The sequence below is a fragment of the Ailuropoda melanoleuca genome, chromosome 3 (assembly GCF_002007445.2).
Source record: "Ailuropoda melanoleuca isolate Jingjing chromosome 3, ASM200744v2, whole genome shotgun sequence".
NCBI classification, from domain to species: Eukaryota; Metazoa; Chordata; class Mammalia; order Carnivora; family Ursidae; genus Ailuropoda; species Ailuropoda melanoleuca.
Window position 1 is genome coordinate 69,545,506 of NC_048220.1, and position 27,985 is coordinate 69,573,490.

The window sequence follows — 27,985 nt, forward strand, 5'->3', positions numbered from 1 at the left end:
AAGTTACTTGCTCCAAGACCACACAGCTAGTCGTTGGTGGGACCAGGATTTCACTCCAAGCATTAGGATTCCAGAGCACAATATTTTGAATCACTACATACCGAAATCTCTACAGCTCTGTTGCCAATAGTAGAAACTCAATAATTTTTTTTAGGTTGAATTTCTATTTCCAAAGAAGCATACATTTACGTATGAAAATTTGATGCAACATAGTTAGTCTATTTTACACATCTGCTTTGTTCAGAAACATGCATTGTAGAGGGTTTTCACAGTATATTACTTTTTATGGAATATTACTTTTATAAGATTGGAGGTAAGCACTCTGTAGTATAGAAGATTAGACAATGCGGTTTGAAAAACATTGAAATCATTTGACTATCATACCACTTGAAGAAATGACTTTTCAAATCTAAGTTAACAACTTTTCCCATTATAAAGCATTGTTTTTAGAAATTATCAATGATGCACATTGTTTTTGTTTATTACTGGCCATTTTTTGACTCCTCTTTTCTTAATAATACAAGCTTATTTTCTTGCCTATTTCTTCCAGGCCAGGGAGGGCAAACAGATTTTATCTCAAGGATCATCTGTGTTTGTTCAATTAATAGTAGCTACCTGGAACACTGAGTTAAGAAAGAATCTGAATCTTTGCCCAGGGATTCAGGTAGGAGTGGACTATGATTGGTTAAGACTGGTATAAATACCACCGTGCCTGCCACACACTTGCCATTCCTGCTGTAGGCTGTTGTCTTTCAGTGCTCTATAGACATATGTTGGAGTGTAAATGAATTTGGGTATTAAGTAAAACATAACTATTCAGTTATGTTATTCAGGAAATACTTGGAATACAAGCAGTGATTTGTTCTGAGCTAGGTATTTTGGAATAGGTCACTCTTTGTATTAATTTATAATGTATGTAAGGTATAGATTTTTTAGCATTATCTCTGCTGATGTCTCTGTCATCATGATATAATGGCCTATACATTCTTATTATGTATCTTGGCACTATTTTCTTATCTTTTTATTAGGCGCTGTTACTGCAGAGCTTTCCTCCACTCTGGGTGATGCCAAAGATACATTTCACTAAAACAGTAATTACGCTTCTGGACCTTTGCCTGGTAAAATGGAAAACATATAAAATATGTGGTAAGTTTATTAAATTATTACCCAGGGTTTTTTCCCTCAAGTTTTTTCTTTTGTATTTACGAAGTAAGATACTCAGTAAAGGTATTGGGTTATAATGATGACAGTCAATGTTTGTAAGTAATCTTACTTGCTGTTTCCTGGCTCCCTTCAAGTCATCAGTCTGCAGCTTGATTGGTCTTTCTTACCTTACATATCTAATAGTAGTTACACTTAAAGTCACTTCATACTTACAGACTTCATTTTTTGTTAAGGATGTTGTCCATGTTTTGAATCTTTTGTTTTTGGCTTTATTTAAATTATATAAGAATTTCAACCTGAATATAAAGATAAATGAATACCTCTAGTTTTTGAGAGTATCATGTACATTGTTTATGCTTATTAAAGATTAAATCTTATTTTATTTTTGAATGATATAGCTAATTTGGGTTTTGTTGGAAATATACCTAAATTTTGCCACCAGTCTCTCATGACATGTTTCTCTGCTTGGAAGTTTTCATTCACATTAACACACATCTTTACCTATTTTAATCCCATTGACAGAGATTTCCTATGAAGTTCTAATAAGCGATAAGCCCCTTTAGAAATATTTGCCATCTTAATGTCTACATGGCTTTAAGAAACTAAACTGAAACACTAGTGCTCATGATGTGGGTTTGCTTTTTGCCTAGGGTAATAAAAATTTGAATAAGCATTCTTTCACAGATAACTTTTATCTTTATCCTACATTTGACTTTACATATGTATAAAATTACATATGTGAAATTAACTTTGTAATAAAAATGTTATTCTCATTGTAATCAGGTATTCTAGCTACAGGCACTTGGACTCACTCTAACCAGTTTAAACAGAAAAGGATTTATTCAGGCCTGTTAGGGATCTCACAGGATCACTGAGGGAGCTGAAGGAATAGATTTGAAAGAGGTAAACTGCTAAGGGAACCTGCTGGGATATTCTACAGGTCAGGTGCCCCAGGTTTTTTAACAGGCAAATTGTTAAGGGCAGAAGGGGGTGAAGGAGGAACCTATAGATTAAAAAATATTTAAAAGACAGCAAATTTTTAAAAGGGGGCTAAGATTAAACTATGGTGCTTAGGGATACATACTGTTAAAAGATAAATTAAGGCATATTAAAAATGTTAAGAGTTTATTCCATCAAAGATCTCTTCCTATTGGACAGTGTCTAACTGCAAATGGTTAGGAGAAATCCATCAGTAGGTGTTGGGGTGAGACTTTTACAGAGAAAAGTGGGAGCAAAGTAAGAAAATTATTGAATGGTTATAGCTTAAAGCCTAGTTGGTTGTTTGTGATTGGCTGTCCTTAGGTTTCAATTTCATAACTGTGAGGCATTTACAGGCGTGGGCATTTTGGTTTGCTTACTTTCATAGGCCTTGGCATTAGAGTCATTTTGATCTGATGGTCTCCTTGTTTAATTAATTTGATAATACTTAGGTGATAAAAATATGATGAAACAGAAGGAAATAATGTTATAAATGTCAGGATAATGGTTATATTTAGGGGAAAGAGGGTCTTGTTATGGTGATGGGTTACATGGAGGGACTTCTGAGTGGCTTGAAAAATTCTACTTTATGATCTGGGTGGTAGTTATAAGTGAGTTTAACGTTATTCACTTTTTATCTTTTCTCATATCTGTGTATAATTTGAAAACAAAAAATGTTGTGGATGGAAGTAGAGGGTATTATGATAAGCAAAATAAGTCAATCGGATGGGGCGCCTGGGTGGCACAGCGGTTAAGCGTCTGCCTTCGGCTCAGGGCGTGATCCCGGCGTTATGGGATCGGGCCCCACATCAGGCTCCTCTGCTATGAGCCTGCTCCTTCCTCTCCCACTCCCCCTGCTTGTGTTCCCTCTCTCTCTGGCTGTCTCTATCTCTGTCAAATAAATAAATAAAATCTTTAAAAAAAAAAAAAGTCAATCGGAGAAAGACAATTATATGATCTCACTGATATGTGGAATTTAAGAAACAAAACAGAGGATCATGGGGGAAGAGAGGAAAAAATAAAACAAGGTGAAACCAGAGAGGGAGACAAACCACAAGAGACTCTTAATCATAGGAAACAAACTGAGGGTTGCTGGAGGGGAGCGGGGTGTAGGGATGGGGTAACTGGGTGATGGACATTAAGGAGGGCACATACGATGTAATGAGCACTGGGTATTATGTAAGACTGATGAATCACTGACCTCTATCTCTGAAACTAATAAGATAGTATATGTTAATTAATTGAATTTAAATTTTAAAAAGTTTAAAAAATATAATTCAAAATAAAATATGTCAACAACATGTCAGTAGTATCAACTTCTTATTGGAGAAAGATTACTTTTTTGAACATGTTATGTTTGCATATACTGTGTTTTTATTGAAAAGTTATATTGAAGAACTTTTAAATTTGAATCATACCTAAAAACTGTTTTACCGTTAATGTACAATACCAATGTATTCAGACAAATATAATGTAAAACTCTGTTCAGACAAAAAACAAATACATATATTCTTTCAGTCATGTTTGAATCATTGAATACCAAGGAATTGAAAGTTTAAATCCATAATGAATATGAATGACTATCAAGATTATTAATTTTCAAGAGTGGAATTGTGGCCTGAATTCAGATACTGATTACTTTGTACCTTTTAGGAATCGTCAGATAACTCACAAAATAATTGATTTAGATGGAAAATTAGACCATTTTCTCAGTCTGTCCCAAAGCTCTTTCCTTCCTTCTCTTGTAACATGGTAACCACCTACTTTCTTTTAGGGGACTGGCCCATATATATATATGTGAGATGATGTAAGATTTGCTGACTACAGAAAGAAAGGAGTTTTTTTATCTTGAAGTTAATAATTTATTTTCAACTTTTAGATTTGAAAATTAAGCATCTTTAATTCTCAAAAGGGAAAAAAAAGTTACTTCATCTGAAGGGTCCATCCACATATAGACCTGATTTTAATGATGAGATTCTGGACTTTGAGCATTGACCATTGACCATGGTTGAGCATCTTTTCATATGCCTATCTGCCATCTGTATATTTTCTCTGGTTAGATCTTTTGCCTATTTTTTTTAATTAGGTAGTTTGTTTTCTTATTGTTGAGTCTTACATCTCTTGCTCAGTCTTAAAGATTTCTTAACAAGTAGCCGGAATATAGAAAGGTTAAAAAGAGAAGTAAGTGAACAGGAAGTTGAGGATCTAACAAATATTTTTTTGAGTGGTTGGTTGGTTGCTTGTATGTATCTTAAGAATGAAACATAGGAGCAAGTACCCTGGAGCAGAATAGAAGATGTTAGAAAACAAGGAGTGGGGTCTGCTCTAGATCCTGCTTCCAAATCATAGTTTATATTTAACCACCTTTCATATGCCCCAAAAGTGGGACAGAGATGTTGGGAGTCAGTATTGGAAAAGCACCCTCTCTTTCTGAGGCTGTAAGAGAAGTGAGTGATAAAGCAAAGTAATCAAATAGAGAACCTGATCCTGAAGGTGTAACTGAACCAACATGAGTTTGCTCCTTGGTGAGTCAGATACAGCAGGTGGAGTTGTCCCACAAAGTCAACTATATTTCTAGCAAATAAGGTGATTGCCAGGAATAGCTTCCAACACAGTGACTCCCTGAGGGAGGATGAATAAGTACCGTTTGTTTAGGGTAAAGATAAATTTTTAGACAGAGAATCCTTGTCATGGTATGTAGAGGTGGGCATAAGGTCGCACATGTACCTTAAGGAAACAGGCTTTGATGTACAATGCATGCTATGTAAATGAGGCTGAGGCTCCTCCTGGGGCAGAGATTAGTATTAGAATGAGTTAAAGGTAATTGCTGGTCATTCCAGAGGTCAGTCCATGGTCCATCTGCACAGACATGATGGGGGGTTTAACCCAAATAGTCTGGGTGGTCTGTGCCAGAGAGAGGTCTTGTCAGGGCATTCACTTTCACCTGAGGTGTGGTTTCAGGTGTCACTTGTCTGCATTAAGAAGTAAACGAGAAAGAAGAGCTTAAGGAAAAACATAAGACAAAGATTAGTGAGTACAAGCAGGTGGACAGTAAAGGTCAGGTCTTGGGGTCTAGCTGGTGACAAAGGTAGCTGAAGAGGAAATGCTTCCTGGAGGACATAGATAACCACCATGATCCGAGGTTGCTGATGACAGGAAATTAATTCAGAACTGGGTTAAAACATCTGATTTCGGGGCGCCTGGGTGGCACAGCGGTTAAGCGTCTGCCTTAGGCTCAGGGCGTGATCCCTGCGTTGTGGGATCGAGCCCCTCATCAAGCTCCTCTGCTGTGAGCCTGCTTCCTCCTCTCCCACTCCCCCTGCTTGTGTTCCCTCTCTCACTGGCTGTCTCTATCTCTGTCGAATAAATAAATAAAATCTTAAAAAAAACCAAACATCTGATTTCAATCCCTGCTGCTTCCACCAGTATCAGTGTCAGCAACCACTTCAACTTCCCAACCGCTAGAACAGCAGAGCTTTTGAGAACCTTTCCAAGTCATAGGGATTTCTTGCCTTAATCAAGCCAATCAGGTAAAGTTGCAGCGAACATTATTTCTGAAACTGTTCTAACAGTTTACTTTTTTTTTTTTTTAATTCTGTCAAAAAGAAAGTTTGGTTCTTTCTCTCTTGAAAACCTAGAAAGGGCTCTTCATCTTTTTAGATCTGTGACCTATACTGAAATGTTATGCTGAGCCAAAAACCATTAGGGCTTAGATAATTTTTTAAATGTTTTTAAGTAATGGTAGAGATAAAAAGTATTGATATAAAGTATTTTTAAGAAACGTATTCTTATGTAGATAAGAAATATAGTGTAGTATTTATAAATAATATAGTCTATCCAAATTTTGTTTTTTAGGGTGTTTTCTTCATACAAATCATATTTGAATTATAGGTAACTGATCCCATGATATATGCTATATGCAATAAGGAATATAGTCCATCCAAATTTTATTTTGGGGGATAAATAATTCAGAATATATGTTTCATAACATGTCTTATGTTCTGCTTTATTTTGTCCCTTGACTCTAAAATAGGCTATATTCCTTACTGCATATAGCATATAGCATAATATCTATTACCTTTAATGCATACATGCTTTGTATGAAGAAAAAATGCTCTTGGGAATAGTATTTTTATTGTCCTGTGCAATAATACCACTTAATAAAGGTGTTTTATTCCTGAATCTTGGTCTTATCTCTTAGCTTAGTTTTATGACCTTTAACATTTCATGCTATCAATTTTTCATCTTAAAAATGAGGTTATTACCTCCCTGTCTTCCATATACCATATACAATAATCTTGGGTATAAAATAGTGTTATAGGAGGCTTTCACCTCTCTTTGAAGAAAAAAAAAAAGACATTTTTAATGACAGTCTGTATAGGGCCATGATTTGAGTCAGACTTTCAGGTCCATGGTAGAGTAAATGGCATTTTTACATAAATTCTCCCAGATATTTTACAGCAGGGGATCCTGAGAGGATTTCCACCTTGTAAAAGAATTCTTTTGAAATTAATTTATTAGGAATTTTTATAATTTTATTTTTTCTAAGTAATTTTTGTTGGGTAGTACAAAATTCCTTATGTTTCAGGTCTCAAAAATATTTTAGATAGAAAATATGAAGTGTACCATGTTGACATAAAAAAACAAAAGGGCATTTCTAGTTTCCATTGTGTCAAGTGGGTGACCTTTTGAATCTGAACTAAAACAAATTGGCAATGACAGCTTCAGATTTTCACTGATCTCTCTTGAAAAAATTATTGCAAATTGTATCTTAGCAGAAGTGCTTTTAAAAAAAATAATGAATTATTCATGAAAAATCACTTCATCTCATAGTGCACCTGCTGAGAAGGTTTTGCATTGCCTATTAAAGTGTATGCAAAAGCTGTGCAGTTATACCTTCAATATCAGATTTATTTTGCTTTGCTAATACCCTGTAATGCATCATAGGAAGGGCAATGACAAACATGTATTTGAATTCATAGATCATTAAAAAAATAATTAGTGCTTGAAAAGGTCACAGAAAAGAGCAAAGGAAGACTTGCTGTGGCATTTAACCAGAGCTTGAAATGGTGAGGGACATACCTTTTTCTTTTGATACATACTCTTGTCCATTGCATTTGTACTCTTAATATTATTTAGAATTAGTTCATACCACTGCACCCAAGTTTTGCAGCACTTGCACTGATGATGGCCCATAGAAGCAATAGCAGGGGACAGGCCCCCACATTGTCTATTCATGAGATGTCTAGTGCTACTGGGTATCTCATTTGATCAAGAAGACAGAAGAAAGATCTCATGACCAGGAGTTTAAAAACTCAACAATTTTGTGCAGAAGACTTAAGCACCCTCAAAAGACCTTTTAGCTTAAAAATCAAAGCAGTTAAAATGCAGGTGAAGTTTTACTACAAAACATAGTCCCACAAAAAATTTCTAATCCATAAATATACTTCTATTTCTCGGTATGTAATATATAGACTCAAAAATTGCATATTTCTTTTCTCTATTAGTCTTGTGTAAAAAAATCATTTCTCTGGTCCCTGTCTCTATATTTTAAAGTATGGCTTCTGTTTTATGTGCATTATAGGCATTCATTCACTTGTTTATTCTTTGATTTATTCAGTTTTAATCATTTCTTCTTTTATTCAACAAATATTTATTGTGTATAAATTACGTTTTAATTATTGTGGTAGGTTCCAGTGGTGCAGAGATGAAAGTGGGTCCTTACCTTTAAGAAGTCAGGGTTAGTAGAAGAGATAGACATGTAAATTTACAGTTACACTGCAGTTGGGTAAATGCTATGATTGAGTCATGCCGAAAATGTTTTGAGAACTTAAAAATGAGGATCTAACACCTCCATGTTTTGGAGGAATGCCAGTAAAGACTCCCCAGAGAAAATTGCACTTGAGGGTATCTTGAAAGGTGAGAATAAGTTAACTACATGGTAAGGAGGAGGAGGGTATTCTAAGGAGAAATACAACATGCATAGAGGCAAGACGCAGCATTTCACCTTCAGGAAACTCTTTACAGGGTGCCAGTGGGGTTATGCTGGGAGATATGGTTGGGGGCTGGATCACGTAGATCTGGTACTCTTGGACTTTGTCCTATGGCAGCGGTCGGACATTAGAGGACTTTAAACTGGCAGACAATGATCAGAACTACCATCTTAAAAGTTTATTCTAGTGCAAGTAGCAGGTTAGATTGGAGGAGAGGCTGAAGGTAGGAAAATTATTAAAGTAATCAAAGTTGGACATGGTAACTGCTCCAGTTAGATCAACAGCAGGGAGGATAATGAGGAGGGAACATATCTGAAGCTTATTTATAAGTAAAACTAACAGGACATGATGACAAATTGGATTTTCAGGACAGAGGATCCTGGAATGACAGGTATTTGGCAAGGTAGGTGATAATTTCCTTCAAGATGGGATCTAAAGAAAGAGCAACAGGCAATAGCTGAACCATGCCAAATTTTGGTCAACAGTTGTACCATAAAATAACAGCTAATTATATTAGCAAATTACAAAAGTGGGAAGAGCATTATATTTCAAACAGATTTGGATTTTATTTCTAGTTCTTGAGGAAGCTTAATGCATAAACTTGTAGGCCACTTAAATGCTCTGAGCCTCAATTTACCTTCAGATGCAAAAAATGGGAGGTTGGGTTACATGGTCTATAGAAGTATTTCAACACTAGAATTTTGATTATGGAAGATTTCCATATCAACAGTCTCAATTAAATACTTCTTTGCTCCTATATAACCGTCCAGAAAACAACAGCCTATGATAAATTTTAGGAGCCAAGAGGAGAAGGCCAGGGACTATGTGGCTCTCTGTACGGTAGTCTTTTCTTTTAATTTACCAATGTATTCTAGAAAAGGCTGGTGTTTTCATCTTTATCCCTGACGAATGCAATTTTACAGTAGTGTTTATTTTTACCAAATTTTAATTAAACAGTAAATTTAGAAACTTAGAAATAACTAGACATATTTCTTACTACAACATTAAAAAATATTAAAATATCTTTATATTCCTGTATTAAACTTTTAGAGAAAACAGCTCAAGTTATTAGTATAAGAAATATAAAGCCCTAATATTTAAATGTGAGTACATTTTATTATTCTTTAATTATCACTTCTCATTCGTTAGGACTTAAATATTCCTTTCTCTGGGCAAAATTTCTGACTACCGCATCCCTTCCTCCCTTTTCTGGCATCCAAGTCCACTGCCTCAATGTGCCCTATATTCTGTTGTAACACATTACCCAGTTGCTTTAACCTCTCTTCACCACTGCCCTTACTGGAATATCAGCTCCCTTGAAGGCAGCAACTTTATCTCCTTTATCTCTATTTACCCCAAACCTAATATTCTATCTGGCATATAATGAATGCTCACTAAATATTGGCTGAGTGAGTGAATGAGTAAGTGAATGAATGGATCTTCCTAGGAAGATGTAGTGCTCTCATTTCACCTCCTCTGTTAAAGAAAGATTCTTCAACAATCCTGAGAAGGTTACCTGGATGATAATGAAACAGCAGTACCATCTTTATATTGACCACATTTGGTTCTTCCTGTTCCTCAGTTCTGGATGACTAGAAATTTAATTGTGTCACTAACTTTCTCAATCAAGAGATGGAATCAGGGGCACCTGGGTGGCACAGCGGTTAAGCGTCTGCCTTTGGCTCAGGGCGCAATCCCGGTGTTATGGGATTGAGCCCCACATCAGGCTCCTCCACTATGAGCCTGCTTCTTCCTCTCCCACTCCCCCTGCTTGTGTTCCCTCTCTTGCTGGCTGTCTCTATCTCTGTCAAATAAATAAATAAAATCTTTAAAAAAAAAAGAGATGGAATCAAATCACTGTTATTGAAGTTACATCTCTATAAACCAGGTGATATTACTGATCTGCTACATAATTGAACCCAAAATGTCAGGTTTTTCTTTTACTTCTGAGGTTCATAATAAATGGACTTTATAAAATATACACACATTACCAAATTATTTTAGATTGATATTATCTTTTAGTTCTTTGTGACCAGTCTTCAATGTTGCAGTTAATATCAAAGATTTGAGTATGTGAGGTACATCAAAGTAAAACAATTGAGTTATTAACTAGATTTAATAATGACCTATCTCTTGTTTTCTTTTTATTGTATTGGCATTCTGCTAGTCCAGGTCCTTATTAACTTTTATCTCACTTATTACAGTAGCTTCACCACTGAAAGTACTGCTTTCGGTCTTGTAACTGTACAAAATCTGTTCTTCCTACTGACTGCTAGAGTGATCTTTGCACAGAAGACCCAACATGTAGTATCTCTGCTCAAACAGATTCCTCTTCCAGGTACTTACAAAATAAAGTCCACAGCTTGGTCTACAAAGAAAGCCAGGTCTGGACTAGGATTCAAACCCAACTTTCCTTTATAGCCTCTTCTCCTGTTATATATCATAAAATCAGCTGAATTACTTAAGCATGGGCAACAGTTCACTCATGATATTCTTTTTATTTTAACTTGGCTTTTTTTTTTTTTTTTACCTTCCACTCTGTCAAAATCCAAATCTCAGTTCAGTGTCACAGTACCTGAAAAAAATTCTTTGACTGACTAGCTAGCTGATTCCTTTATTAAGCGTCTTTTTTTTTTTTTTAAGATTTTATTTATTTATTCGACAGAGATAGAGACAGCCAGCGAGAGAGGGAACACAAGCCAGGGGGAATGGGAGAGGAAGAAGCAGGCTCATAGCAGAAGAGCCTGATGTGGGGCTCGATCCCATAACACCGGGATCACACCCTAAGCCGAAGGCAGACGCTTAACCGCTGTGCCACCCAGGCGCCCCTATTAAGCGTCTCTTATTCCTTCAGTAAAATGTATCTTTTCCTCGTTGATGTTTTCATGGTGCTTGACTATCCAGGCTAAGCTAATCATTCTGTTACGGTACAAATAACTATACATGTTTAAGTCCTGTAATAGGGTTTGAGCTCCCTGAGAGGTGACCTCTGCCTTGGTGACTTTTGGATGGACAATAGCATCAAGAGCATCAAGAGATACTATGAAAACACAGATCCTGGGGTGGAGGCAGGGCCTTTTGGGCTATCTTTCATGATGTAAGATTTCAAGTTCAGAAAATGGGAAAATAGTATTGTTTGTTTTTCCATGCGCATGATTGAATCAGTCAATTCATACTACCTGCACTCATCGGAGTAAGGTTTTATAAGTTGCAGGGCTAACATTAGAGAAGTTTTTATAAGTTTCAAGGCTAACATTAATTTGTTATGGAGATATATTTATATGCTATAACAGGGACATTACCTTCTAGAGGTGAAGGAAATTGGAAAATAAAATTAGTAATCAGAAGGATGCTCTAAAAAATAGGAGCAAAAGTTTTGTGACGGTTTAGGGAGATGTTTCATTCACCCTAGGGGCGAGCTTGAAAGAAGTGATTTATGGATGAACAGTTTTTTGGGGGAAAGCAAAGTCTATCTCTTGGATATATGGACCATGATAGACACAAACTTTTTTTTCTTTGCTCATTTTTTTTCTAGATTCCGCAGCTTTTCTATTTTAACAAGACAACAGTGATCCTGCAGGCACATTATAGTAATATAGGTAAGTGCTTAATTCCCTCTTTGCATTAGTCAGTTGACTTAAGTTGAAGTTGAAAGGTGTATTTCTTAAGGTGACTGAATCCTAGAGATAGCTTGGGCTCCTCCCACGAGGCCTGGGGTCACTATGGTCTCATTTGTAAACATGTTTACAAGAAATCTTTAAAGTTTGCCACTTTGGAGATGACTATATTTATCTCTTTCATATTGGGTCTTCCTTTGCATCTCAGAAGGTAATCCCTGATTCTTGGTTGTACCCTCTGTGAAGTTTCAGACCATGGTTCTCTTTCCATACCCCCTTGGCCCATGACCTATGAATTGTGTCTTATATACCACGGATACTTAAGAGTCTGATCAATAAAATACTACTAATTGGTTTATATTTTGAAACAATGAAATGATTACATATAGATAAAAGTAAGCATAAAACAAAAAATGTACTGTTATTTAAACTAACTATATATGATTTTCCTTAAAAGAAAAGGAATTCTGGGGTAGACCCAGGAGTAGCTTCCAGCACATTCCTTTCCGCCATACATGTCACAAAGTTATTTTGCAATTTAGTAGAATACTCCTGACTTTTGGAAAGGTTTCTTTAACCTTCCCTTACTAAATCAGCATGAATTTCTTTACCCTTATTTGTAACAATCTCATTGCATGTACTTATCATATCATTGTGAGCTTTTTGAGACTCTGTTAAAGGACTTTTGAAGTTGAGATGGAAGATAGCTTTTTTCTTTTGTGACTCTAAAAAGATATAAATATTGCTGATTGCTTAAAATTAGTTAACATATAATAAATTGGACTTTGTTTTTACTTGTAGCTTGATCAGGAATATCAGCAATAACTCATAAAATAAAATGGAGAAAACCCCTTGAGGCATTTAATAATGTATCTATATTGTAAAACACAGCCTTAATGAAATAAAAACAAGTAAACAAAGGAAAAAAACCTTACATTCCCATTAGGTAAAACATCAAGTAACATTCACAGATAGTGAAACAAAACCATCCTATCTTGTTTGGCATATGTCAGAGCCATATGTTAATTCAATGGAATGGACAACATTTTTGAGGTTTAGCCTCCTGATAGAGAATGCCCTCCTTTTCCCCTAAACCACAGGATGAAGTTCTGAAGGCCTCAGAATTGTCATGACAAGGCATAGAACAACAGATGGTCCCTTAGGCAGACTAATCCTGTGTTATTTAATGCCAAAAGCAAAACTGTCAGCTGTTTCAGGAAAAGCATAGAGCTCAAAACTGAAGAATTGATGAGTAAATGTGAAAATGATTTTGAAATATTTAGTTTGAAATATATTTTAATTTTTCAATCTAAACACACATTGTTACTGATTTGAAATCCTAAACCACTGTTTGGATTTAAAAGTAAGTTCTCTGGAAATTGCTGGGAAGAAAACTCTCTCAGGAGACTTTTCACTAACAATTTCTAAATGACCCCACCCCAAAGAATTATAACATTAATTTCAGTTATTGTTTGAGTGTTAGTGTGTTTGAGCAATGGGTCAAAAGAAGTAAACTTTTCAGAAATTTAATAAATGCATTTGGAGACTAAGCATTTTCGTAGAATTTGATATACAGTAGCTTCGTCTTGGACCTCTCTAAGCAAGTGTAATTGCTTATTAAAAGGAGAATCTCATTAAACTCATAATGTTATGGTGAGATTCCACTATGAAATACTTATGCTCTTACAAATAGGCATTCTGCTTTTCATTACAATTTCTTTTTTATTTATTTTTTTTGGATTTTTTTTTAATAATAATGTTTTTTATTATATTATGTTAGTCACCATACAGTACAACCCTGGTTTTTGATGTAAAGTTCGCTGATTCATTAGTTGCATATAACACCCAGTGCACCATGCAATACGTGCCCTCCTTACTACCCATCACCAGCCTACAATTTCTTTTTTAATATAAAAATATTCATAAATTTAAAATAGGAATATATGTGCCTTGTGGAAAATACAAATGGTATAAATATTTATAATGTAAGAAATAAACTTCTTCCAGTTCAACTCCCCAGAAATCATTACCATTGCCAATTAGATGAATTGCCATTCACCTTTCTCTCCTGCATATGTAATATATATATCCTTACACTCACGTAATTTTTTAAACTAAAATATGGTGGTGTTGGAAATACTGTTTTGAAATTTGGCATGTCAAAAGTTTTAAATCAATTAAACTGAAAGCTAGATTTCAATTTATGGCCAAAACAAACAAAACCTATATTATTTTCTAAGGGCTGTTTTAAGGAACAAAATGAAAAAGAGAACTATTTTGGTTCTGTTTCATATTATAATAAGAAAATTTCTGGAGCATCTGGGTAGCTCAGGCAATTAAGCATCTGCCTTCAGCTCAGGCCATAATCCCAGGATTTTGGGATTAAGCCCCACTTTGGGCTCCCTGCCCAGCAGGGAGTCTGCTTTTTCCTCTCCCTTTGCCCTCCCCCTGGTCGTGCTCTCTCTCTCTCAAATAAATAAATAAAATATTTTTAAAAAAATTTCTTATTGAGGCCAGTGAAACAAATGATGTAAAAATATTATGGTAAATATTTTAACTAATTTATTCAACTAATAAGATTAGAACATATCATATGTGAAACCCTGTGCTAGGTTTTTTCAGGAATAAAAGGCATGATCTGGGCCTTAAGCAGCTAATAATCTGGTAAGATGGATAGAAAAGGAAAAAAAAAAAAACAGTTACAGAAGTGTACTAAGCAGGGAGCATGGAAACACAGAGGCAGGGCATCCCAACAGGTGGAGATAGGTAAGGAAGTCTTCCTAAAGTTTAAATATTTTTAGCTTTGAGTATTTGCAGGACCTCTAGAGACAATTTAGTACAGTAATTAAGAATGCTTTCTCATTTATAAGCTATATGAGCTTGGGTGAACAGCAGAGATAATGATGGTACTTGCTTAGAATTATTGTGAAGAATAAATGAATTCGTGTATTTAAATGAATTCATGTATTGTATGATGAGTGCTTAATAGATAGTATTCATTATTTCAAACTTAGTTAGCCATTAGGCAGTAACATATATAAGTCTGCTGCTTAAGAGGGAGATGGGGATCTAGTCTGTGTTTTGGGAGTCATCAGCATTTATGTGTCAGATGAAACCAAAGATGTGATTGAAATCAACCACATGGAATATCCAGCATAAGAAGAGTGGAAAGAGCCAAAGGGAGCACAAACTTACAGTGATGTGGGTGAAGGAGATGGACCCTAGAAGGAGTCTTTTTGAAGAGTGGCCTAAAAGAAAGGATAAAAAATTGGAAAATAGTTGGCTTCATGAAAATCAGGGAAGAGGAGAGTTTCAAGCAGTGGTTACTAATGTCAGGTATGACAGAAGTACCAAATCGTGTACTGACAGAACATCTCACTTTTAATTTGGGAACTAGAAGACCATTAGTAAGTAGTGCCATTGGAAATGGGTTGGAAACAGGTGGTCATGGATTGGGAATGGAAGCAATAGAGAAAACTGCTAGTAGAATGATCTGAGAATCTTGGCTACAGAAAGTAAGAGGAAAAGAGTCAGCTATAAGTCATGGAAAAGTTTTGTAAAACGGGATTTGATATGAGATAAAGAGTAGAAAAGTAAAGGATGGTGGAGAGAGTATGAAATTAGTGAAGCACAATCTGTAAGGAGGTTGAAGATTTACTTAGTCTTGAGTAAGGAAGATGGGCTGAAATAGAAGTAAAGGTAAGAAATTCCAAGCAAAGAACACTTGCTGAAGAGATTAAAAAAATTTTTTTTTCAATCGTAAGGTGGTAAGGGATTTAAATACATTTATAAATATCTTAATCTGAGGAAAATGACAGTGGTATCTGACCAGGGACAGTTTCAAAATTTGTTACCCCTGGTTGATGACTTTGGAGACCCTGACTTCTCATGAAACAAATCAATAGGGTAGTGTGATTTTTGTCATGCAGTACCCAGGACCCTAGCTATAGGGAATAGAAAATGCAGACCTTGAATTTATTCAGGTTAGGGTGGAGTGGAAAGTAGTAATGGGAATTGATTGACCATGGGCTGCAGGCTCGTCAGGGAAGGAAATTAAAAAAACAGTAATAGTGTAAAAAAAATAGATTAAAGGACTGGAGGATTTTGAGGATGTGAAATGACACTTGTAATGAAAAAAAAGTAGTGAGAAAATTAAATAATGTGCTATTTGGACCAGAAAAAATTACATTCGTGATTCCAGAAATAGGACTGTTTTGGTCTACTGAAATGGAATAAAGTCAAAATTTGGTAAATTGGCATGAACTTTAATGTCTGATAGGAAGAGTCCCATGAAAGTGAAAAAGGATTTACTTGCAAGACTTTGTGCTATATATTAACTCCTCCATATTTTAAGTTAGATAGGGTACCTCTTTTAAAGGAAAGGAGGGTAGGAGTGCCTGCCTGGATGGCTCAGTCAATCAAGCGTCCACCTCTTCATCTCAGCTCAGGTCTTGATCTCAGGGTCCTGAATTGAAGCCCAGCATTGGGCTTCATGCTAGGCATGAAGCCTACTTAAAATAAATAAATAAATCAAATATATAAAGGAAAGGGGGATAAATTCACCAGCTGGCATTCCTTAAGAGGAGGTACTTATTTATTATTATATTTTGTGTTATGAGTGTCTAGTCTAAGAGCTGCCAATAGAAGAAACTTAATAAACATTTGTTGAATAAATGAACAAATTAGAGAGTAAAAAAAGGCTAGAACTAAAGCTGATTAATATCAATTCACGATATTCTAAGAATTCTTCCTCGTAAAGGATTGAATTATATTGCTAATATTTCTTTTTGGTTTGTTATCATGGTAGGAAATAGAGTAAGTCCAGAGCCCGCTTGGAATTGTAAAATATTTTTTAATTAAGTTGAAATGCTATGAAATGTTAGACTTACTGAAAACAATAATCGTTTTAAATTTAATATGAATTTAATCGTGTTAACCTAGTCTAAAAACGAAATTGCCTATAATCTTGTGTGTTTGTTTGAATTATATTGTGCAGTCTCCTAAAATACACAGATGTACCATAGAAGTGTCCCATCCCACTCCAAAGCAGTAAACACTCTCATAATGTTTGACATCACTGCCTTGAATCCAAACAGAAGGATTCAGGAGTGCAGAGTAATTAAAACAGTATTTATAAAAGTTAGCAAATGTTGCACCCAATTGCTTATTTTACTTGAGACAGAATTTACAAATGCAGAATACAAATGAGATAGAAGTCATTTTATGGATGTTTTAGAATGTGCCACAGCTCATATAGCTATACGATGGGAAAGCCTTTAAAATATAATTTATTTGCAAACATATGATTTAATTTTCATTACCCCTTCCTTCCTTTTTTTTTAAAAAAAATATTTTTTCCAAGATATATTATTTAAACATTTTTTAAAAGATTTATTTATTTATTTTTTAAAAGACAGAGAGAGAGAGAGAATGGGAGAAGGGGCAGAGGGAAAAGGAGAGAAAGTCTTAGGAGACTCCAGGTTTAGCATGGAGCCTGATGTGGGACTCGATCTCATGACCCTGAGATCACAACCTGAGCCAAAACCAAGAATCGGTCAAGCTTAGCCAACCATGCCACCTAAGTGCCCCCAAGATATGTTATTAAACATGTCAGAAATCTGATGGATAAATCCTAGACTTCAAATACTATCATGAGTAATTACATTTTTTCTTCTATTGGAAGATAACACAAATTAACTTTTTGCAGATATTTCTAAACATATAGAGCTTTTGGTTTAATATTCTGTTTGGTGATCTTTGCTAGGTGACAAAGTCAGGCGTTTTTTTGTTCTTGTTTTTGTTTTTGGTTTTGATTTTGTTTTGTTTTAGAGAAATCAGGGCTAAGATAGCCACTGAGGTTGGTAAGGAAAAAGTCACTCAATATAAATTCTAAACCCATCCCTATGAGTAAATGTTGAACTATGATAATTTCTGGTTATATCTCAAATTTTCTTTAAAAATAAAATCATTTAATGTAAGCTTTTGTCCAGGAATCTTTAAGAACCACAATAACTTACTTGTCATTATTTTAAATCAAATTTGAATTGACACTAATTTTCTACTGAGTTTTCAACAAAATAGTTCATGTTTTTTACATCATCATTGTGATTTCCCTTTTGTTCCAATGCATATCAGCTCTTAATAATATTTATAGAACATTTTTCTTAATGAGACAAAATACTGTATCCAAATACTTTAAAGGATTCCTCGCCTTTTTGGGGGGATTGATAAGCTGGGCTGACCTAATGAATGTAGTGTAATATGAGAAATCTAGCTGTGCTTGCACTATAGAGATTGAAATCCTTATTTTAAAGTTTTATATTCTACCTGCTTTCAAAAAGGTTGGAAGCAAATTGTAAAATTTGGAGGAATGAAAAATGTCATTCAAATATACAGTGACCAGGATTTTTATTACAACTGAAAAAAAAAATTGTTTCGAACTTTCAGATAGCTTTCATGGATAAACTCCACAAAGGCATGTATTTATTTATTTATGCTTAATTTTTTTTAAAGAATTTATTAAGTTACAATTTTTAGAGTTAAAGATCCATTCATATTTCTAATAATGACATATATTTAAACATACATTTAGAACTTTGTAGTATTTCATAATAAAATTTAGTATTTTTGCTTTAGTATGGCACTATAATGCTTTTATCATTGATTTTTATTTATTTTTATTTAATTTTTAAGATTTTATCTATTTATTTGACAGAGAGAGGGAGAGAGAGAGAGAAAGAGAGAGGGAAAGATTGAGAGAGCACAAGAAGGGGGAACAGCAGGCAGTGGGAGAGGGAGAAGCAGACTCCCCATGGAACAGGGAGCCCAATGTGGGCCTTGATCCCAGGACCCTGGGATCATGACCTGAGCCAAAGGCAGACACTTAACTGACTGAGCCACCCCGCCGCCCCATCACTGATTTTTTTTTTTTTAAAGATTTTATTTATTTATTCGACAGAGACAGAGACAGCCAGCGAGAGAGGGAACACAAGCAGGGGGAATGGGAGAGGAAGAAGGCTCATAGGAGAAGAGCCTGATGTGGGGCTCGATCCCACAACGCCGGGATCACGCCCTGAGCCGAAGGCAGACGCCTAACCGCTATGCCACCCAGGTGCCCCAGCCATCACTGATTTTTAGAAACAATAAACAATGCATTGTTTTTGCTAATTATTCTCATAGTAATTTACAAATAAAGCTGTTATTTAGATTTCACAAATTTGGATTTATTGTAAAATTTCTTTTTTAAAATAAGACATAGAAATAATAAAATATGCCCATTTTAATCAATATTTTGACTCTAAAATTAAATCTAAACAGATGACATACAAAATCTGGAAAAGTCAGGTTAGTTCTTCTAGATGTTTTTATTAAGTATTTGGATATTATTTGAAAAATACCTGGATTCAAATGCCTTTTTTGGATCTCCTTAATTCTATAGTCCAAATTCTCTGACTTAAATTCTATGAAATTAAATTCTCTGAGCATTAGTTTCTCCCGTAAAATGGTTCTAAAAAACAGCTTCCTCTTTGTGCTGTGAAGATTAAATAAAGTAGAACTTTTACAGTGATTAATGTGTTGGTGGCCTTCAGGCAATGTTAGTGTAGCTGGAGATTACGAACAGATTGGTAATAATGGAAGGACCATAAGCCATCATTCTCTGTTTATTGCATACCATGCCACAGAGACAATAGGATTGTAGATTTGGGCTTTCTGAGCATTTGACAAGGACCACAACTTCCAACTGCTTGTGTCTGCGTTTCTTTGCTTGAGAATTTTTCTCAAAAACGTAAAGTCGCTATACCTCTAAAGCTAGCCAAAACACTGAGGGAATTAACACCTTTGGGTGGAGCCTTTAGGCAATGCCCATGGGAGCTAGGGTACTGTAGCTGCCTCATGGTTTGGAAGGACTCATGTCGTAAATTCTACTTCCTCCACGTTGCCTGGCTCCCTGATGTGAACTTTATTTGCTGTTTTCTTTTTCTTTTCTTCTTTCACTTCTCTACCATGTATCAGTGATTTCTATACTTTTCAAATGAACTATTTGCACACAAACCCTTGTCTCAGGGTGTGCTTCTCAGGAAATCCAAACCAAGAGCAAATTAATGTAAATTGAACAATCCCTTCTGCCATTCAGCTAAGCTCAATATGCATTATGCTAATTTGATAAATGCTGTAAGAAAGTTAGACATAAAATTTAATCAGGACACAGATGAGGGTAAAATTAATTATTAAATTTGCCTGAGGCTCAAAGAGATCTATAATATCTGTGGGACATTTGAATTGTTTGGAGGATGAGAAAGAGTTCATAAGTATCAGAACTGGAAAAGGGCACCCCAGATAACAAGAAGTAGCTTGAGAAAAGAATAAGAAGTGAAGAGGCATGTGACATACTGAGAATGATGAGCAGCCCCGTGTGACAAAAGAGAAAGGCAAGATGACCCCAGGGAAGAATGACTGCTGATAAGGCTGGGGCCATACTGAAAAAAGTCATAATGAAAAAACATACTGAAAAATGCTAACTCAGCTCTTACGTTAGTTTCATTCTTTTGGCAGTGGGCAGGCATGAAAGTTTTTGAAGATAATGATGACTACAGTTGTGCTTTAAAAGTAGAGGGAATGAACTGGGCTGGGACATGACATGGGAAGGAAAACCATTGAAAAGGCTATCGCTATAATGCAGAAAAATAACGACGCTTTACTTTGGTACAATGGCAATTTGAGTGGAAAGGAGCTTATGGATGTTAGAGATGTTTTAGCTAAAAAATAGAGGATTAGAACAAAGTGTTGAAAGAAGAGTTTAAGATGACCCTAATGTTTCTAGTTTAAAGAAATATGTGTATTATAATACTTTTATTGCCACGTTAGGGAATTCAGAAGAAAGTGAAAATGTAATCATGAACTGGTAATGAATGTAATTTTGAATATGACATTTGCAGGTTGAGTGACTTAAAGGTGACAGTGGGTAGCGAAATCCAATATCACCAATAGGCGAAGGCAAAGAGGTTCCCTGGCCCTGGGTCCTGTGCTTGTTGGGTCTCCCTTAGACTGTCCTCCACCTGTGATCCCTCCATTGGGCAAGGGGTTGGATCCATCGCCTATATCCCTTGCCTTTGGGTGCCTAGGACCCCAAATTCTCTGTTTAGATGGCCCCAAGCACATTTTAAGGTGTGTAACGGCCTTTAACTCATGTCTTTTTCCTTCCAAGGGTGGACCATGTTGCTTTATTCACATACTTATGCCTAAAGGGTGACCAATGGATAGCTAATTGCTAGAGACATGAAGGGACAGAGCTAGGACATAGAGGCTAACGTGTCTACACAGGGCACCTTATGGTGCAGGTTGGAGCTGCTGACAGGAGGCTGCAGGATGAGGCTGTGTGCCAGAACCCAGGGGTTAGGCACAAGCTCTTCCTGTGCTATCAAGTTCTGGTGCAGAACTTTGAGGAATACAAAAATTCTAAATTCAAGCTTGGCTTATCTGATCATTATGAAATATATTTTTCAAGGTAGCAAGAAAGTACACATTTAATAGTCTGTTAGCATGATGTATAACTATTAAATACTTACATAGTTAGTGTATGGGTTTCTATTTGTATTCTTAGTTCAGGCTTCACAAATGTTAGCAGCAAACCTAATAAAATCAACAGATTTGTGTAATGATATAGGCCCAGGTTAGATTATAGCAGTTAAAATGAAAAGGAAAAGATTCTAAAAGGCACTTTTTTGGGGATGCATTTAACTATCAATCTTAGATTTATTTAAAGATGAACTTGGGCTTCAAAAGTATCTTTATTCAAGGCCAGCAACAAAAAACAATGATCATAGAATTTAAAAGCAATATATTAAATTTAGTTTACTTTTCTGTCCTTAAGTCACATACTGTATGTTTTCTGTTCAAATTTTCTTTTTATTAATCAGTATGAAATAGTGTTGAGCACTACGGTTAGTATGATAAAGATACTATATTCTTCACTTTGGGTTTCTGGGGATACCAAACAGCATTTCAAAGTTCCTATTATAGAATTAAAGGAAAGAGGCTTTTTCAAGCTAAATTTATAAATTTTATCCAAGAGTATAGAATAAAAACATTACTTTCTTTTACTTTTAGAAGATAGTGCAGAAAAACTGAAAATTAGGTGTTTTCACATCTGACCTTGTACAATTGAGGACCCTACCTTGTTACTCAGTGATGATATATATCATTTCTGGCATACGTTTAACTCATGGAAGAAAAAGCCCAGCAACAACATAAAAGTATCTTTAAATAGTGAAGTTTTTCTCTTCAAAGATAAAAAGTCACTTATCAGCATTAGGATCTATATTGCTTGGAAAAAATTTTTTTGCTGTCCCATGGAATTCATTTTCATCATATTGTATATCTAATTTTTCTAGGTTTACACATTTACACATGTGAGTTTGTTTTCTTGGATTTGACTTCATAAAAAGTACCACCAGATCTTCAAAATAATCTCTCATTCTGAGTAAATTAAAGCAGGCTGCCCAGCTTACTGTGTGTCCAGCTGGCTAAAGGCTTAAACAGGAAAGAGACTCAAGGAGATTCTGTGGTAGGTATAAGATAAACATGCTCTTGTTTATGTTTTGCTGATACTCTGGTTGTTTAGAAGTTGGGGAATTTTTTTCCTTGCTTTGGGCTGTTCTTTTAAAAAACCAAACAATCATCCAGTGCGCCTTGTGGCTTTGATCTTTGTTTTTATATTTTGTTATACAAGGCTCAAAGTCTTACAGTTTGTTGTGTTTCATACTTTGCCAGATCATCCCCTTTCTATATATATTGCGCACAGATGGCTGGAAGTAAAAAATAAAGGAAAGGTAGAGTCTTAAAAACTGACATCTCCCATAAATCCCAGGAGAATGTTGTATAAATATTGGCATACTTTTGCAGGTGCTAAAACAGAATTCTGTGGCCTTTCACCTGGTGTAATTAACTTCTTTTTATTACTCAGTGTTTACCATATCTTTTCCTAACCTTTGTGTTTTTTTTTTTTTTTTTTTTTTTTTTTTTTTTTTTACAGGAGTGCCCTTAGGACCAAACCTAGTAAGTTGTAGAGACACCTGCATGCCACAAGGCAAACACCAAACTACATTCTAGACCCAGAACAAAGGTCCTACAAACTGACTACACAGAGTCTCTCAAATGCTGGTGTGATGGATTATGTGAGGCTATGTAATCAGTCTCAAAAGGAATGTTACAGTGATTTGCTAATTTTGACATTCTCACAGAGACACTAGTACCTTGGGTGACTTAATAATGTAAGCTTATGCTTTTAAATTCAGTTATGAAACTCTGTGTGTATGTGGTCGTTGTCTCTGGAATCTGGTAGCTGTTTAACAGAATGCGGGCTGACCTGAATTATGACAAATCTCTTGAAGGTTTGTGTCAGGGAAACAAATAATGTTAACATTTAGAGTATGCAAAGCCAGTAACACTGGTTTATTTCTTGAGCATACACTGATGCCCAGCATGAAAGCACAATGGATCTGGATTTAAAATATTTAATATTAAATTTTAATTTAATACTTTTCATTATAAAATATTATAAATTGTCTCCCAATGTATGCTCTTGGAGCCATTGATGAAGGAGTAACTTTTGTGAACCCAAACTTTGAATTAAAATTGCATTCCTAAATGTTTTCCCATCCTAAATGATATCATATAAATGTTTGAACTTCAGACTCAGTATTTCCCCCCTACAGTCACCTATTGAGATAACTTAATGGGAAGCCTGCTGATAAAGAAATCTTGAAAACATAGTTTTCAGAGTCATAGCTTAAGTATCACAGAGTTGAAGTAAGAGAGGGTAAGAGTCTCTTGGTGTTTTCCAAAAGGGAGCTACAGGTTCTTACTGATCACATGGTCTATCTCAGGACCACAGTCATACAATCCATCTCAAAAGGGGAAGACTCATTACAGAAAAGAATATGGCTTTGCTCTAAAAATCTTGTGCTTTTCAGTCTTGTCACAGTTTCTCTACAGTATCTTTTTTGCCACTCCGAGTACCATTAAATCTTCCTAGTCATAAGGCCCAAGTGGCAGAGCATCTTGTACAGGGCCCTAGACCTGCTGTAGAATCTTCCCTTTCTCTGAGCCTCACTGAAATTTGGCAGCCTTTTGGGTTACTTGGCCCATGGATTGGAGCTGCACACTCTAATGTGTTACATGATTCTAAAATCAATGAGTACTGTACACCCTGGTTGACTCTTATAGCAATAATCAGAGCAAGGTGCAACAACTGGTCTTTACTTGACTTCCAGGCCTGCTTCAGACCAGTAGACCCCTAGAAACTTCATGGTGACACTCTTTGAGTTTTCATGGCCTTATTTCCAATCTTGTGGCATGTTTGTGTCTTTCAACAATACTTGCTACTTTTTGCTTATCTGTTCCAATCAGCATGATGTCATCAATGTAATGTACCAGATTTTCAGTGAGATGCCAATATGATTAAGGTCTCTAAAGACTAAATTAGTTTAGAGAGCATGAGAACTAAGATAGCCTTGAGATGAGACAATACAGGTGTATTTAAAAAATTTTTTTAGCTGAAGTATAGTTGACAGACAGTGTTAACATTACTTTCAGGTGTACAACACAGTGATTCAACAAGTCTATAGCTTATGCTATGCTCACCACAAGTGTGCCTACCATTAGTTACCATGCAACACTTCTATAATATCATCGACTATATTCCCTGTGGTATGCCTTTAATTCCTGTGACTTAATTCACTCTGTAACTGGAAGCCTGTACTTCCCATTCCCCTTCATCCATTTTGCCAATGTCTAGCAGCCATCAGTTTTTTCTCTGTGTTTGTGGATCTGTTTCAGTGCAGTTATATTTTTGCACATTTGGGGGAGAATGAACTGTGTCTAATCATATTCCAACATTAGTAGAGGAAAAAGAATCACCAAATCAATAGCTGTGTACCAGGTGCCAGATTTGTGTTGATTTACTCTAGTAAGAAATTCCAATAGTATCTTAGAGCTGCAACTAGAGTCAACACCTGATCAAGTTTTTTTCTCCAAGAACTGTCCACCACCTGCACAGACAAAATAGCAAGTTAAGTGTGGATGTAATAAAGGTCACCACTTTGCATTTTTCAAGTCTTTGATGGTGGCACTAATATAATCAGCTTATTCAGGTATGAGGTATTGTGTTTAGTTTTCAAACCTGATGGGGAGAGAAAGTTCCAGGAACTTCCACTTTGCTTTTTCTAACATCATAACTATTTCTCCAGTTTCCATGTGAAGGGTGATTTCAGCCAGTTGATGAGTATGTATATTTCAATGATATATTCAGAAACTGAGAAATAAATGATATTATGCTAGGAATATCTGGCATCTTGACTTAATTGACTTTAGGCCATGATTAATTTTTAATTATTTTCATCAACCAACCACGAAAGTTGTTAAAGCCATTTCTCAGCTATTTGAGCTAACACATTAAAACCCAGAATCTCTAGTAAGTGGATCTGTATCAATAAATTGAACCAATCCAATTTTTAAAAAATAACTTTCTTGACTTATAATTTACAAACAACAAAATTTCCTTGTTTTAATCTACAGATAAATGACTTTTGACAAATGTCTATGACTATGCAACTAGCTCAATCAGGAAATTTCCCTTGTGCGCTTTGTAGTTAATCTCCCCAACTCCCTGCCCTAGACAACTACTGATAGGATTTCTATCACTACAGGTTAGTTTTTCCTGTTCCCAGATTTGATTTAAATGGGATCATATAATATAGTTTTTGTTTTGTTTTGTTTTTTGGTTAGGCTTCTTTAACTCAGCATAATTTTATGTTTTTAATTTGTTTCTTCTTATTGCTGGGTAATGTTCCACTACATGAATATATGAGAGCTGGTGTAGCCATTTGCTAGTTGATGAACATTTGAATTATTTCTAGATTTTGGATTTTCTGAATAATGTAAACATTCATTTATAAGTATTCCCAAACGTGTTTTTATTTCTTTTGACTAAATACTTTTAGATGTGGAACTGCTAGGTTATATGTTCATTGCATGTTTAAATATAAAGAAAATCAAATTTAATACAATGTTATATTCTATTTACCTTGGTCTAAAACACTTAGAATCCATATTTAAACAAGTTCTTTGGTTTTCTACCCAAATATGCTAGCAAAATCTTGCAAGTCTTTTGGAATATATGCAACTTCCTCTTAGATTAGACTTTTTTTCTGAAGTTTACTGGGATCCACTCTAATTATAGGTACAAATAGTTAAAGATTGTAATAATTACTAAGAGAATTGATGTCTTCTTAACAGCCAGCTTCCCGATGTGAGAGAATTTATTGCAGGGTACTTAATAAGAGAAAACTGATCTCTTCAGATTCAGGAGAAGGTGTTGGTAAGAGAGGCTCATGGAGACTATTTAAACTAATTCCATGCCCTACGGCTGTGCCACTTTGAAGCCCTTCACTAGGTAATCATCCCGGTTGGCTCTCAGGACAAATGCTACTGCATAACTTGAGTTAAAAATTTCTTTTAACATTTTCATTTAATTTTCAAAGTTTATTTACTTAATTCAACCTTAGACAATAAAACAATTAGCGATTTCCTTTTAATGCATGTGTCAGGTAGTGTCCCAGGCAGTGGGGATAAAGCATTGAATAGAATAATGTCCGTCCTGACCTTAAAGAATTTATAATCTAGTATGCAAGTTAGTTATAAAACACATGAACATCCTAATAAATGCACAAATATGAATCATGATAAGTCCCATAAAGGAAAATTAAAACATATCAGTAGAGATTGTTACTGGGGGAATTTACATTGAAGAGTGTTGAGGCAGAGCCAGCTCTTTTGAAGAAGTGGTGATTAATCCTGAGTGGTAAATTAAAGTTAGTTGAAGAGGGAAGAGGAACACCTAGGCAAGGAAAGGGCAAGTGGGAAGGTGCTGAGACAGGAGAGACCTTGTATTTTCAAAGGAACTGAGAAGTCCTGTTGTGCTAGAAAAAAGGGAAAAAACAAAGGGAATGTGGGTGAAGAGGTAGGCAGGTGTCAAGTCTTGCAGGGTTCATAAGCTTTGTTAAACCATTTGGATTTTATTCCAAGTGCAGTGAGGAGTTATTAAAGGGTTTGATGCAGAGTAATGATTTCAAGTTCAATACTTGAAAATATCATCTGACTGTAGTGTAGAAAAAAGAATGAAGAGAGCTCAGGCAGGAAGTGGATCATGTGTAAGTAGTTCAGAGTAAATTAGAGATAGAGTCATAGCAGTGGGTTGGAGAGATGGGTGGATTTGAGTTGCGCCTTGGAGGTAGAATCCATAGGAATTGATAACTGATTGGACATGGGGGAGCGATGGAAGGGCAGTTTTTGAGGATTATTCTGGGTTTCTGGCATAAGGATGTACAATTATGGAGATACCAATAAACTGCCATGAGGAAGGCTGGAAAGGAAGCAGTTCTGAAGGGAAGATTAAAGCTTAGTTTTTCAGTTTGCTTCCCAGATGGGATGTATGAGTTGGAAATGGAAATTTGTCAATAGATGAAAATCACCTAGATCAGAAAGAAAAGCACAGAAGGAATGGAAGACCAAGGGCTGAGTACATGAACCATGAAATGCTACTAGAAATGCATCAACAATTGGCCCTGTCTAGTGTGTACGCCATCACCTTAACTCTCACAGATGGCCTGGTCTCCTACTTCCCCAAGGAATGGTCTTATATCAAATCTTCCCAGTCTTCACCCTAATCCATTTAGAATCAAAACAACTCTAAATGCTTTCCCCCCAAATCTCTTTCCACTCTTGATTTTCATGGAATGAATCCCTCCTGTCCCTTTTACCTTGACTACTTTCTCTTGCCATTTGAGCCTGAAATGTTGATTTCCCTGAGTTTCATCCTGGAACTTCTTATTTCTTACTTTTTGTGCATTTACACCCAGCCTTAATAAGCATGTAAACACGATACAGGTTAAAGTAAATTCTTCCTGTCTCAGTTTTTTGCTGAGGTTTCAGATTTCAAGAGCAAAACAAGAGCTGCCAAATACTTAAGTAACTCGATCGAATTGCTAGACTACCTATTCTGGATATATTAATGATAATGAATTTTTGCCCCTGTTTTTAGTGATCACATTTCTCCAGCCTACAAGAGAGTAAAGTTTGAAGTGTTAGAGGAGAATTTTCTTGAAGATGGTTGAGGAATCACCATTGTGGTGCTATGAGATGGTGTTTTCTCTTTTTACCGCAAACCAAACGAGG

General features: G+C 35.6%; 1 long non-coding RNA gene across 1 annotated transcript; it reads left to right on the forward strand.

Moving 5' to 3' along the window:
- The first annotated feature begins 550 nt into the window (after window positions 1–550).
- LOC117801539 lies at window positions 551–27,985 on the forward strand. Its single transcript, XR_004624162.1, has 6 exons — window positions 551–664; window positions 1,029–1,146; window positions 11,671–11,734; window positions 22,144–22,316; window positions 22,785–22,807; window positions 27,852–27,985. It is a non-coding gene; the product is annotated as an uncharacterized LOC117801539 (long non-coding RNA).